This window comes from Balaenoptera borealis (assembly GCF_965194805.1).
Source record: "Balaenoptera borealis genome assembly, chromosome: 11".
Lineage (NCBI taxonomy): Eukaryota > Metazoa > Chordata > Mammalia > Artiodactyla > Balaenopteridae > Balaenoptera > Balaenoptera borealis.
In genome coordinates, this window is record NC_138868.1 from 23,027,430 (window position 1) to 23,043,803 (window position 16,374).

Below are 16,374 nucleotides of genomic sequence, written 5' to 3' on the forward strand. Positions count from 1 at the left end.
TCATCATCAGTATATGCCCCCTCCCCTCGCCACAGTGATTGGTTCAAGGGCAGACCACACCTGAGCAGTACAGTCGGAAGAAACCTCAGGGATTTGCCAGGGAGGGGGAGATATGGTGTACTTCTTCCCTGTAGGACTTGAACAACGTGAAGCATATGGTCTCATTATGTGATGTAAGACATTCTGGACATGTAAGGGGATGTACTTCCATGATGAGAGCCAATGCCGAAGACGTAGAGCTGAGAAATAAAGAGTGAGAAAGCCAGGGCTTTGAGATGCTAGATCAAACCTTGCCTGAAGCTACATTTACTCCTGGAATTTATTGTTTAAACAATTTAATTTGAATTTTTCCATTTCATGCAATCAAAAGCATCCTTATCAATGTAGGCAGGTGTTATTATTATCCCATTTTATACATTAGGAAACTAAGGCTCAATGGAGCTAAGCAAATTGCCCTAGGTCACACAGCAAGTACATTACAGAAACATCACCTGAACACAGGTCAATTTAGGCTCTCTGTCTTCAAAGAGATTAGATTTATTCCCAAAACTGAGCAAAATTACCTGCACAGAAGAGGTACTTAATATTGTTTAAATGAATGAATGAAGAATTCCCCTTAAGGGAAACATCTGCAAGGTGGAAGATAAGGACCACTGAACTAGGAACTAGGGAATCTAATTTCTCACCTGGAGTTCTTCACTTCCTAATTATGAGACCTTGAAAAGTCATTTATAATTTCTTTCTGCTCCTCATGTTAAACATGGAATAATGAGATGAGATCATCTTTACAGGATCTAAGGATTAGGATACCATTTAGGAAAATTCTGAAAACTCACATGGACTGTTAGTGACTTACAGAGTTTCTTTCATGTGGGTGAGTGGATTCCTCCAAAAACGTACCTAGCCTCTGGGTGATAGTATTAAACGCATATGTTTTTGTCTTCTTAATTATCTCTATTTTCTAAACTTTCTACACTGACTATGAATTAATTTTGTGGAACATAATTTTCTAAAGAATAAAGTAATCAGTGAAAAATTACACCCCTGACAAAATAGAATTGCCACAAGATATTCTGACAAAAGGGAGATTCTTCCAGCTTGGACATGTGAATTTGTGGTAGGGTGAATAATGCCTGCCAAATATGTCCATATCCTAATCCTTGAACGTCTAAATGTTACCTTTCCTGGCAAAAGGAATTTGCTGAAGTTATTAAGGATCTTGAGAGGGAGAGATTTTCTTGGATTATCTGGACAGGCCCAAAATAATCACAAGAGTCTTTATAAGAGGGACACAGGAGGAGCCAAAGTTAGAGGAAAAGATGGAAGCAGAGATTGGAGTGATGTACTTTGAAGCTGGAGGAAGGGGCCACAAGTCAAGGAATGCTGGTGGCCACTAGAAGCTTAAAGAGGCCAGGAAATAGGTTCTCTTTCTCAGAGCTTCCAGAGGGAGCTGCCTTGACTTTAGCTCAGTGAAATAAATTTCAGACTTCTGACCTCCAGAACAGTAAGAAAGTACATTTTATTTTTAAATAAACATGTATTTATTTTAAAATAAATATTTATTTTTGAATAAATGTTCTTTAAGCCACAGAGTTTGTGGTAATGTGTTATGGCAGCCATCAAAAACTATTACATCACTCTAAAAGAGAAGACTAACTGAAAAAAAAAGATTTACAGGCATACCTCAGAGACATTGTGGTTTTGGATCCAGACCAGGGCAACAAAATGAGTCATACGATTTGTTTTGGTTTCCCAGTGCATATAGAAGTTATGTTTACACTACACTGTAGTCTAGTAAGTGTGCAATAGCATTATGCCTAGAAAAAAACAAATGCATATACCATAGTTTTAAAAATAATGCTGTTGGAAAAATGGTGTCAACCGATTTGCTCGACTCAGGGTTGGCACAAACCTTCAATTTGTAACAAAAGCAGTATGTGCAAAGCACAATAAAGTGAAACACAATGAAACGCAGCACGCCACTATTAGTTTCTGAATTCAGTAAAGAAGAAGCAGCTGAGACCTTCAACTATATGAAGGATGAAAAGGGGGATAAAGATCAGCAGTTTTCATTCTCTTAGCAAAGTGGCATGAGGAGGAATTGGGCCAAAATGAATCCAAGAAATCTCTGGATTAGATGTAAAGAGGAAACTGCTACTAGTGCAAGTTGGTAAGAATTGGAATGCATTTCTAAAGGCAATTGTTGTGCAAAAATCCCTTGATGGGCTTCCTGGAGGACAGTGCACAACAATGCAACGATTACACAGGAATTAGTCAGACTTGCTGAAATGCAAACTGATGCCCTTGGACATCCTGTGCAGTTAGAAGAGGCTACAAGTATCGGACTCCTATTCAGGAGGGCTGGGGAGCCAGAGACGCCTGTGGTTTCAGCAGATGCGTTTCTAGCACAGGCATGGAATTCAGCAGACCTGGCTGGCTTCTGCTTGTGGACTGGAGAAGAAGCATCAGCTATGAGCAAATGTTCCACCTACTGGCACCAGGGGGACCTTAGGATGGTTTGGAGGTCTGAGTCTATCCACGAGTCAAAACCAAGCAGTTCAGTGTGAGCCCATAAACAATGTCCTATAATGGTCAAGCATATAAGCTTTGAGATCAGACAGTCCTGAATTTGAATCTCAGTTCTGCCACTCACTCACTGTGTGACCTTAAGCAAGTTAACGTATTTATGGGCTTCAATTTCCTCCCTAGCAAATACTAAGTATCTACCCCATTAGGTTCTTGTGAGGATTAAATGAGATATTACCTATAAAGTAGAATGCCTAGAAAATAGTAAACATTAAAGAAATCGTTATTATTTCCAGCAATGCAATCAGGACTGGCTGGGAGTCAGAGCAAGGTAATCAGACAAGAGTGGAGGGAGTGCCACGTTAAAGACCCAGAGAGTCAGAGGAATCCAAAAAACCGAGAGAGGAGCAGGAACCAGGAAGCATGTGAGTGAGCAGCAACAAAACCTCAGCATCAATGTTCAAAGCACCAGCATCGGGCTTCCCTGGTGGTGCAGTGGTTGAGAGTCTGCCTGCCGATGCAGGGGACACGGGTTCGAGCCCTGGTCTGGGAGGATCCCACATGCCGCGGAGCAACTGGGCCCGTGAGCCACAATTACTGAGCCTGCGCGTCTGGAGCCTGTGCTCCGCAACAAGAGAGGCTGCGATGGTGAGAGGCCTGCGCACCGCGATGAAGAGTGGTCCCCACTTGCCGCAACTAGAGAAAGCCCTCGCACAAAAACGAAGACTCAACACAGTCATAAATAAATAAATAAATAAATAAAAGAACGTGAATTTCTTAAAAAAAAAAAAAAAAAAAAAAAAGCACCAGCATCCTGTAAGGACCAGCATTTGAGGCACTTTGCAATACCACCTACAGCTGCCCATTCACCCTTGGCTTGGAAGGACAAGGTAGGGACCGAGGAGCAACTTGCTAAAGAGAGGAAGTAGACCCAGTGCCTAAATGAGGCTGTTCGGAGGGCTTCCTAGGGTTTCTCATCTGCTTTGATCTCTTTACCAGGGATGGCAAGTGCTTGACTTTGATGCCATCATTTCCTCTCCTCCAGTCATTCCTTTAACAAATATTTATGTGCTGTGTGTAGGGCACATCTAGGTGCTGGAACCCAGCAGTAAACACAACAATATATTGGTTTACAATATAAACCAATCCCTGCCCTAAGAGACTCTATAATCTGGTGCTCACGGCAGACATCACTAATCAATGAACGGCATACTTTCCTACTGAGGCCCAAAGCCCCTTCAGTCCTTCTCAATGCTGTCCATTTCTCCAAAGAGCCACTGCCAATCAATCAGGGTTGGTACTTAAGATGAAAACACATTCCTGCTTTGAGCTTCTGTGGTTGCTGAATAGACACACTGATCCCTTCACAAGAATAGGCCATTATTTGTCTCACAGCCTGGGGCTAACAGGGAAATGAGACCCCCAGAGCAACAACAGCCAGCGTGCACATTTAGAATCTGATAAAATAATTGCTTTGACTACTATTACTGAAATGGTTGAATATTTTACTGAAGCATCCAGTTACTACACTGATCTAGGCTGAATTTATAGGGGGTTTATGTCATAACCCCCAATTTTCTTGTATTATATTTATGATCTTCTCTCACATTATAGCTCCAGAGCCAGCCTTCATCCACTATTTCTCTTTCTTCCCAAATAGATACACACACACACACACACACACACACACACACACAGGAGCCTCAGCAAGGAGACAGATAGAACAGGTGTACACATGCACAGCTGGTGGCCACATGATATGGTAGGAAGTCAACCATGACATGGTGGAGTCAGTGGGGCTGGTTTTCAGGCTCAGCTTTTCCACTGACTCACTATGTGGCATTTTATTCATCTGAAAAATGTGAATAACAAAATTCATATCATGATAACACCAGAGCCAGCTTATCCCACACGGTTCTTTCGCGACTCCAATATGATAATACATTACAAGTCAAGACTTCCAATAGCCCTCATGTCACTTAGGCACTAGGAGGAAGTATGCCACCTCCCACCTCCTCACTAAGCCAGAGGGACCAGATGCAGTTCCACAGTGACTGCCCAGGTAGCTGCCCAGAGCATCCCCAGCAGAGAACTCATTAAGGATCTTATGGCATCAGAGGGAAGGGACTGGACCAGACAAAATGCACTTTAACATCCCTCTCAATCTATGACCTGGGAAGTAGCCTATGAACTGACAGAAAAGTAAAAGAGCAGCACGGTCATCGGACAGCAGACTATGAGAAATAAATTTGCGAGCCCCCTGGATCCATTTCCTAGTGAAACCAGCTCTCAAGCTCAGTCCCTCTAACACCAAAATATGAGTATGTTCTCCAGCCTCCATGTTAGAATATAATTCTGTTTCAGACGGGAGCGGGGAGGTAAGGAGTCTGGCCTGGGACCAGGGTCTCCTGACTCTCACACCCGGTCCGGACAAGCAAACCAGCCATTTGACTTTGTGCCTCTGCCTTATCTCTTCCCTCTCAGGCTTTAGTAAGAAACTGTTTTCCAGTTAGGCTAGAAGGCAAAAGAGAGTAACAAAAAAATACAGTGGCCACTAGCTACCAGTGGATACTTAAATTTAATTAATTTAAATTGAATGAAATTAGATATTTACCTTCTCAGTTGTATAGCTCTATAGCCATATGTGGTTAATCACTGGACAGCACAGAGAGAGAACATTTACATGTTCTACTAAGCAGCACTGGTCTAGGCCATCAAGGAGTAGTGAAGGGACCACATATACCATTCAACTGCTTGACAATGAGCTATATTACGTTTTTATTAGAAAAGTCTGTGGAAAATAAGAAAGGCTTTCCTATGGCAAAACAAAAGATATTACATAAAGGGAAGTGAAAATTTAGGAGAAAATATTCACAAAATAGATTAGGAGAAAATTGTTAATATGCTTCATAAATTAACCTAAGTGGCGAACAAAGCATAACAACAGATAATTCTAGGTAAAGAAATTAAAATGACAACAAAAATGCATGAGGTGATTCTCAGAACATCAATAATTTAAAAATGAAAATAAAAACAATGAGATAAATTAAATGAAACCAGTAAGTTACAGAAGTTGTTTTGCCTGGTGATAACATTTTTGTAAAATAGTACATATGTATTGCATATATGATCATGCATATTAAATGTGAGATAGATTTTGAAATGGAAGTTTTTTTCAAAAACAAAGGTCTAAAGTGTTATATAAATTTTCTTATATTCGTATTATTAATCGACATCATGCTTTCAAATGGTGGCCAGGCTTTATTTTCCTCTATTTATCATCACTATTATTTCTATATTAAACCTCTTCCCTGCAGCCAATAAAATCAAAATGGACCAGTTGGTCCAAAGCAAGAAGCTTCTTCAAAAGAATGTGGGAGAGTTAATACGTATGAATGTTCTGCTGAGGATTTTTTTCTTTTTTCTCTGGACCTCCACACCCCACCCAAATTGCATATGTTTATTTCTCTATGAGAACATATTATTCATCAGTACTTGAACTTGCTTCAGAAAAATAGTAAATTTACTGACTCATGGAATTGATGAGTCCAAAAATGGGTCTCACTTCAGGCTCAGTTGGATCCAGGGGCTCAAACTATGTCATCAGGGTTTTTTCTCTCCCAGACTCTCATTTCTGTTTTCTGTTGTGTATGTTGGCATAATTTTCTCCATCAAAGATCTTCCTGCACGCAGTCAGGAGGATGACCACCAAAGCCCCATTTCCCAGCATCCCAGTTTAGCAATCGCAATGCAAAGGGAGTTTTTGTCTCCTAATTTCCATAGATTAATTCTAGGAATAGAGTCCAATTGGTCCTGCTATGTCTCATGCCCACTCCTCAGACCACTCAGTTTCCAGGGGAAGCTGTCCTGTCACACAACACCAGGGGGCACCTTCACACTGAAATCTACGTCAGTGGTGGCATTTGGCGTTTAACTAGAGTTGTCCTGCATGGTGGCCCTGCTCCCAAGGATAGGATATTATGAATGGAGAGGTCTGTGTCACACGGTAGTCCTGAGTCCAGGAGGGCAGTGTCTGTTTTCAGAAAAAGCAAATGACGGGAAAAACGGAGTGCCAAAATAAACCCAGAACCCACCTCAATATACCATCCCAGCGTGAGAAGAAATGAAAATTCCACATCAACCCTCCCTATACCTTCCCTGTGTACAAGGGTAGGGTGGGTGAGGGGTAAACACAGCACTCTTTAAGCCCTCAGAAGAAATCAATATGTGTCTGCAAGGTATTGCAGTGAGGAGGGGTCTCCCCTTCTTTAAGGAAACAAGACCACCACATGTACACACACACACACACACACACACACACACACACACACACACACACACACACGCTGGAAAACCTGCTGCAGGTCTGCTACAGAAATGACAAAATCTAGCCTACCTCTTGAAACACAGCTAGCCTCTGCTTCAGAAGCCACTTTTGGTCCTGAGAACGTCTTTTAAAGAGCTAAAACTCTAGAAACACGGCCCCAGGACTGGCTCGTGTTTGCAGCATCTCACCTTTTCTAGTTCTCAGCTCTGGGGGGCTCCTGGGTTTCAGGATGTGCCTGTGAATGAATTCAGGCCATCAGCTCCCGGGGTCGCGCTGGCCGGCCGCCAGAGAGGTAGCAGGGGAGCGCGGCCCCCCCGGGTGCACCCAACTCCCTCCGACCCAGCTGACCAGCCTCGCACTCCCCCGAGTGCACCCACAGCTGCCAGAGAAAGAGCAACTGCCCGGCGGGGGCAGGCACCCTCCCTCGATCTTCATCCCCGTAGCCCAGCTCTCTGTGGTAAACGATGTCTTTTCTTGGCTCCCCTTCTGCATGTTGTGAGAAGAAAAAAAAAAACCTGAAGTACTTTCTAAAAATTCAGATTCCTGGATCTCCTCTCATACTTTATGATACAAACATCTAGAGACAAATGCCTGGGAATCTGTGTTTATTTTTAGTCCCCTAAATTGATTTTTCTGTCAGGGTTGAGAACCACTGTAATCACATCTTTGCTTGGCCCCTGTTTGAGACTCAGGCATTACAAACAGAAATTACATAAAATCCTAGAGCAGCTCTAAGCCAGGTCTCCCTCCATGGACTCTTTTTTGACTTATGTTACTGTTTTCTGCTCAGGCCCATTTATCCTCTTAAACATTACTGAGGACAACAAGGAGCTTTTGTTTGTGTGGGTTATACCCATCATGTTTAACACACCAGAAATTAAAATGGAAAAAATTTAAATATTTAATGAACTCTTTATCTGCTAACACAAATAATATAGGTTTATTTAAAAAAAAAAAAAAACTTATTTTCCAGAATCCAGAAAATTGGTGAGAAGAGTGACATTGTTTGACATTTTTATAAATCTCTTTAATGTGTGGTTTAATAAAAGACAGCTGGGTTCTCATACTTGCCTTTGCATTTGATCTGTTGCTATTATCACACATCATGCTGTCTCTGGAAAACTCCATCAGACACTCACGAGAGAATGAGAGAAAGAAAAGCAAATAATTGCTTAGTATTACTAGGAACATAATTTTGACTTTAAGGAGACCCCCTTGAAAGGGTCTTCAGGGACCCCAGTGATCCATAGACCACACTTTGAGGACCCCTGCTCTGCATCACCGCTTCTCCTACATTCCCTCCACCTTCACATACGGCTCATTTCTCTAATTTCAGTGTTGGTATATTTCAATGACTTTTTATTTTTATGAATATTCACCTTTTTTCCCTAATTGTGTGTGCATGAAAATCAATAGCTTTAAGAAACAGAATTCGACAGTTACAGAAAGATAGAGAAGATGAAAAGGCAGAGGGCTATGTACCAGATGAAGGAACAAGAAAAAACCCCAGAAAAACAACTAAATGAAGTGGAGATAGGCAACCTTCCAGAAAAAGAATTCAGAATAATGATAGTGAAGATGATCCAGGACCTCAGAATAAGAATGGAGGCAAAGATTGAGAAGATGCAAGAAATGATTAACAAAGACCTAGAAGAATTAAAGAACAAACAAACAGAGATGACCAATACAATAACTGAAATGAAAACTACACTAGAAGGAATCAATAGCAGAATAACTGAGGCAGAAGAACGGATAAGTGACCTGGAAGACAGAATGGTGGAATTCACTGCTGCGGAACAGACTAAAGAAAAAAGAATGAAAAGAAATGAAGACAGCCTAAGAGACCTCTGGGACAACATTAAACGCAACAACATTCGCATTATAGGGGTCCCAGAAGGAGAAGAGAGAGAGAAAGGACCAGAGAAAATATTTGAAGAGATTATAGTCGAAAACTTCCCTAACATGGGAAAGGAAATAGCCACCCAAGTCCAGGAAGCGCAGAGAGTCCCATACAGCATAAACCCAAGGAGAAACACGCCGAGACACATAGTAATCAAAGTGGCAAAAATTAAAGACAAAGAAAAATTATTGAAAGCAGCAAGGGAAAAACGACAAATAACATACAAGGGAACTCCCATAAGGTTAACAGCTGATTTCTCAGCAGAAACTCTGCAAGCCAGAAGGGAGTGGCATGATATATTTAAAGTGATGAAAGGGAAGAACCTACAACCAAGATTACTCTACCTGGCAAGGATCTCATTCAGATTTGATGGAGAAATCAAAAGCTTTACAGACAAGCAAAAGCTAAGAGAATTCAGCACCACCAAACCAGCTCTACAACAAATGCTAAAGGAACTTCTCTAAGTGGGAAACACAAGAGAAGAAAAGGACCTACAAAAACAAACCCAAAACAATTAAGAAAATGGTCATAGGAACATACATATCGATAATTACCTTAAACGTGAATGGATTAAATGCCCCAACCAAAAGACATAGACTGGCTGAATGGATACAAAAACAAGACCCATATATATGCTGTCTACAAGAGACCCACTTTAGACCTAGGGACACATACAGACTGAAAGTGAGGGGATGGAAAAAGATATTCCATGCAAATGGAAATCAAAAGAAAGCTGGAGTAGCTATACTCATATCAGATAAAATAGATTTTAAAATAAAGAATGTTACAAGAGACAAGGAAGGACACTACATAATGATCCAGGGATCAATCCAAGAAGAAGATATAACAATTATAAATATATATGCACCCAACATAGGAGCACCTCAATATATAAGGCAACTGCTAACAGCTATAAAAGAGGAAATCGACAGTAACACAATCATAGTGGGGGACTTTAACACCTCACTTACACCAATGGACAGATCATCCAAAATGAAAATAAATAAGGAAACAGAAGCTTTAAATGACACAATAGACCAGATAGATTTAATTGATATATATAGGACATTCCATCCAAAAACAGCAGATTACACGTTCTTCTCAAGTGCGCACGGAACATTCCCCAGGATAGATCACATCTTGGGTCACAAATCAAGCCTCAGCAAATTTAAGAAAATTGAAATCATATCAAGCATCTTTTCTGACCACAACGCTATGAGATTAGAAATGAATTACAGGGAAAAAAACGTAAAAGAGACAAACACATGGAGGCTAAACAATACGTTACTAAATAACCAAGAGATCACTGAAGAAATCAAAGAGGAAATAAAAAAATACCTAGAGATAAATGACAATGAAAACACGACGACCCAAAACCCAAAACCTATGGGATGCAGCAAAAGCAGTTCTAAGAGGGAAGTTTATAGCTATACAAGCCTACCTAAAGAAACAAGAAAAATCTCAAGTAAACAAAATAACCTTACACCTAAAGAAACTAGAGAAAGAAGAACAAACAAAACCCAAAGTTAGCAGAAGGAAAGAAATCATAAAGATCAGAGCAGAAATAAATGAAATAGAAACAAAGAAAACAATAGCAAAGATCAATAAAACTAAAAGTTGGTTCTTTGAGAAGATAAACAAAATTGATAAGCCATTAGCCAGACTCATCAAGAAAAAGAGGGAGAGGATTCAAATCAATAAAATTAGAAATGAAAAAGGAGAAGTTACAACAGACACCGCAGAAATACAAAGCATCCTAAGAGACTACTACAAGCAACTTTATGCCAATAAAATGGACAACCTGGAAGAAATGGACAAATTCTTAGAAAGGTATAACCTTCCAAGACTGAACCAGGAAGAAACAGAAAATATGAACAGACCAATCACAAGTAATGAAATTGAAACTGTGATTAAAAATCTTCCAACAAACAAAAGTCCAGGACCAGATGGCTTCACAGGTGAATTCTATCAAACATTTAGAGAAGAGCTAACACCCATCCTTCTCAAACTCTTCCAAAAAATTGCAGAGGAAGGAACACTCCCAAACTCATTCTATGAGGCCACCATCACCCTGATACCAAAACCAGACAAAGACACTACAAAAAAAGAAAATTACAGACCAATATCACTGATGAATATAGATGCAAAAATCCTCAACAAAATACTAGCAAACAGAATCCAACAACACATTAAAAGGATCATATACCACGATCAAGTGGGATTTATCCCAGGGATGCAAGGATTCTTCAATATACGCAAATCAATCAATGTGATACACCATATTAACAAATTGAAGAATAAAAACCATATGATCATCTCAATAGATGCAGAAAAAGCTTCTGACAAAATTCAACACCCATTTAGGATAAAAACTCTCCAGAAAGTGGGCATAGAGGGAACGTACCTCAACATAATAAAGGCCATATATGACAAACCCACAGCAAACATCATTCTCAATGGTGAAAAACTGAAAGCATTTCCTCTAAGATCAGGAACGAGACAAGGATGTCCACTCTCACCACTATTATTCAACATAGTTCTGGAAGTCCTAGCCACGGCAATCAGAGAAGAAAAAGAAATAAAAGGAATACAAATTGGAAAAGAAGAAGTAAAACTGTCACTGTTTGCGGATGACATGATACTATACATAGAGAATCCTAAAACTGCCACCAGAAAACTGCTAGAGCTAATTAATGAATATGGTAAAGTTGCAGGATACAAAATTAATGCACAGAAATCTCTTGCATTCCTATACACTAATGATGAAAAATCTGAAAGAGAAATTATGGAAACACTCCCATTTACCATTGCAACAAAAAGAATAAAATACCTAGGAATAAACCTACCTAGGGAGACAAAAGACCTGTATGCAGAAAAAATAAGACACTGATGAAAGAAATTAAAGATGATACCAACAGATGGAGAGATATACCATGTTCTTGGATTGGAAGAATCAACATTGTGAAAATGAGTATACTACCCAAAGCAATCTACAGATTCAATGCAATCCCTATCAAATTACCAATGGCATTTTTTACGGAGCTAGAACAAATCATCTTAAAATTTGTATGGAGACACAAAAGACCCCGAATAGCCAAAGCAGTCTTGAGGGAAAAAAATGGAGCTGGAGGAATCAGACTCCCTGACTTCAGACTATACTACAAAGCTACAGTAATCAAGACAATATGGTACTGGCACAAAAACAGAAACACCGATCAATGGAACAAGATAGAAAGCCCAGAGATTAACCCATGCACCTATGGTCAACTAATCTATGACAAAGGAGGCAAAGATATACAATGGAGAAAAGACAGTCTCTTCAATAAGTGGTGCTGGGAAAACTGGACAGCTACATGTAAAAGAATGAAATTAGAATACTCCCTAACACCATACACAAAAATAAACTCAAAATGGATTAGAGACCTAAATATAAGACTGGACACTATAAAACTCTTAGAGGAAAACATAGGAAGAACACTCTTTGACATAAATCACAGCAAGATCTTTTTTGATCCACCTCCTAGAGTAATGGAAATAAAAACAAAAATAAACAAGTGGGACCTAATGAAACTTCAAAGCTTTTGCACAGCAAAGGAAACCATAAACAAGACGAAAAGACATCCCTCAGAATGGGAGAAAATATTTGCAAATGAATCAACGGACAAAGGATTAATCTCCAAAATATATAAACAGCTCATTCAGCTCAATATCAAAGAAACAAACACCCCAATCCAAAAATGGGCAGAAGACCTAAATAGACATTTCTCCAAAGAAGACATACAGATGGCCACGAAGCACATGAAAAGATGCTCAACATCACTAATTATTAGAGAAATGCAAATCAAAACTACAATGAAGTATCACCTCACTCCTGTTAGAATGGGCATCATCAGAAAATCTACAAACAACAAATGCTGGAGAGGGTGTGGAGAAAAGGGAAACCTCTTGCACTGTTGGTGGGAATGTAAATTGATACAGCCACTATGGAGAACAATATGGAGGTTCCTTAAAAAACTAAAAATAGTATTACCATATGACCCAGCAATCCCACTACTGGGCATATACCCAGAGAAAACCATAATTCAAAAAGACACATGCACCCGAATGTTCACTGCAGCACTATTTACAATAGCCAGGTCATGGAAGCAACCTAAATGCCCATCAACAGACGAATGGATAAAGAAGATGTGGTACATATATACAATGGAATATTACTCAGTCATAAAAAGGAACGAAATTGAGTCATTTGTTGAGACGTGGATGGATCTAGAGACTGTCATACAGAGTGAAGTAAGTCAGAAAGAGAAAAACAAATATCGTATATTAATGCATGTATGTGGAACCTAGAAAAATGGTACAGATGAGCCGGTTTGCAGGGCAGAAGTTGAGACACAGATGTAGAGAATGGATATATGGACACCAAGGGGGGAAAACTGCGGTGGGGTGGGGATGGTGGTGTGCTGAATTGGGCGATTGGGATTGACAAAAAAAAATAAAAGAAAGAAAAAAAAAAAAACGAAACAGAATTCCACTCAAGCTAGGTTAAACCAAGGGAGATTTATGGTAAAGATACAAGGGAATCTCGCAAAACTCCGTGTGGGGGGTACAGCTAGGTTCCCACTGTGTTTCTTTCCAGATTCCATGGCTCCGCACATAGGCCGGCTCTGCCCTCTGCATACTGGGGTCCACTTGCAAGGCTCCTACTCTCCCAAGGAAGTTTCAGGTTACCATGAGGTAACCTGATGCATCACCTTAAAGCTCCATGTAGGTAACTTCTTACTATCAAGTCTTGATTCTAAAATCCTAGGTGAGAAGGTTTGGTTGGCCAAGCATGAAGAAGTTATCAAGAGGGGTGGTGGAGAGACACCTTCAAGATGGCAGAGGAGTAAGATGTGGAGATCGCGTTCCTCCCCACAAATACATCAGAAATACATCTACATGTGGAACAACTCCTACAGAACACCTACTGAACGCTGGCAGAAGACCTCAGACTTCCCAAAAGGCAAGAAACTCCCCACGTACCTGGGTAGGGCAAAAGAAAAAAGAAAAAACAGAAACAAAAGAATAGGGATGGGACCTGCACCTCTGGGAGGGAGCTGTGAAGGAGGAAAAGTTTCCACACACTAGGAAGCCCCTTCACTGGAGGAGACAGGGGGTGGGAAGCTTCAGAGCCACAGAGGAGAGCACAGCAACAGGGGTACAGAGGGCAAAGTGGAGAGATTCCCGCACAGAGGATCGGTGCCGACCAGCACTCACCAGCCTGAGAGGCTTGTCTGCTCACCTGCTGGGGCAGATGGGGGCTGGGAGCTGAGGCTTGGGCTTCGGAGGTCAGATCCCAGAGAGAGGACTAGGGTTGGCTGCGTGAACACAGCCTGAAGGGGGCTAGTGCACCACAGCTAGCCGGGAGGGAGTCCGGGAAAAAGTCTGGACCTGCCTAAGAGGCAAGAGACCATTGTTTTGGGGTGCACGAGGAGAGGGGATTCAGAGCGCCGCCTAAACGAGCTCCAGAGACGGGCACGAGCTGTGGCTATCAGCTCAGACACCAGAGACAGGCATGAGACGCTAAGGCTGCTGCTGCAGCCACCAAGAAGCCTGTGTGCAAGCACAGGTCACTAACCACACCTCCCCTTCTGGGAGCCTGTGCAGCCCGCCACTGCCAGGCTCCCGTGATCCAGGGACAACTTCCCCAGGAGAACACACGGCGCACCTCAGGCTGTTGCAAAGTCACACCGGCCTCTGCCGCCGCAGGCTCACACCGCATTCCGTACCCCTCCCTCCCCCCGGCCTGAGTGAGCCAGAGCCCCCGAATCAGCTGCTCCTTTAACCCCGTCCTGTCTGAGTGAAGAACAGACGCCCTCAGGTGACCTACACGCAGAGGCGGGTCCACATTCAAAGCTGAACCCCAGGAGCTGCGCGAACAAGAAGAGAAAGGGAAATCTCTCCCAGCAGCCTCAGGAGCAGCAGATTAAATCTCCACAATCAACTTGATGCACCCTGCATCTGTGGAACACCTGAATAGACAACGAATCATCCCAAATTAAGGAGGTGGACGTTGGGAGCAACTGTAGACTTGGGGTTTGCTTTCTGCATCTAATTTGTTCCTGGTCTTATGTTAATCTTAGTTTAGTATTTAGAGTTTATTCTCATTGGTAGATTTGTTTATTGATTTGCTTGTTCTCTTCCTTTTTTCTTTTTTTTAAATAAGATATATTTTTTTTTCTCTTTTTGTGAGTGGGTATGTGTATGCTTCTTTGTGTGATTTTGTCTGTATAGCTGTGTTTTACCATTTGTCCCAGGGTTCTGTCTGTCCGTTTTTTTGTTTTTTGTTTTTTTGTTTTTTTAGTATAGTTTTTAGCGCTTGTTATCACTGGTGGATTTGTTTTTTGGTTTGGCTGCTCTCTTCTTTCTTTTTTCTTTTTTTTAAATTACTTTTTAATTTTTTATTTTTAATAATTTTTTAATTTTAATTATTTTATTCTTTTTTATTTTATTTTTTTCTTTCTTGCTTTTTTTCTCCCTTTTCTTCTCAGCCATGTGGCTGACAGGGTCTTGGTGCTCCAGCCAGGTCTCAGGCCTGTGCCTCTGAGGTGGGAGAGCCGAATTCAGGACGCTGGTCCACCAGAGACATCCCAGCTCCACGTAATATCAAATGGCAAGAGCTCTCCCAGCGATCTCCATCTCAACGCTAAGACCCAGCTCCACTCAACGACCAGCAAGCTACAGTGCTGGACACCTTATGCCAAACAACTAGCAAGACAGAAACACAACCCCATCCATTAGCAGAGAGGCTGCCTAAAATCATAATAAGGTCACAGACACCCCAAAACACACTCCTGGACGTGGTCCTGTGCACCAGAAAGACAAGATCCAGTGTCATCCACCAGAACATAGGCACCAGTCCCCTCCACCAGGAAGCCTACACAACCCACTGAATCAACCTTAGCCACTAGGGGCAGACACTAAAAACAACAGGAACTACAAACCTGCAGCCTATGAAAAGGAGACCCCAAACACAGCAACGTAAGCAAAATGAGAAGACAGAGAAACACACAGCACATGAAGGAGCAAGGTAAAAACCCACCAGACCAAACAAATGAAGAGGAAATAGGCAGTCTACCTGAAAAAGAATTCAGTGTAATGATAGTAAAGACGATCCAAAATCTTGGAAATAGAATGGAGAAATTACAAGAAACATTTAACAAGGACCTAGAAGAACTAAAGAGCAAACAAACAGTGATGAGCAACACAATAAATGAAATTAAAAATTCTCTAGAAGGAATCAACAGCAGAATAACTGAGGCAGAAGAACGGATAAGTGACCTGTTAGATAAAATAGTGGAAATAACTACCGCAGAGCAGAAAAAAGGAAAAAGAATGAAAAGACTTGAGGACAGTCTCAGAGACCTCTGGGACAACATTAAACGTGCCAACATTAGAATTATACGGGTCCCAGAAGAAGAAGAGAAAAAGAAAGGGTTGAGAAAATATTTGAAGAGATTATAGTTGAAAATATCCCTAATATGGGAAAGGAAATAGTCAATCAACTCCAGGAAGCGCAGAGAGTCCCATACAGGATAAATCCAAGGAGAAACACGCCAAGACATGTATTAATCAAACTATC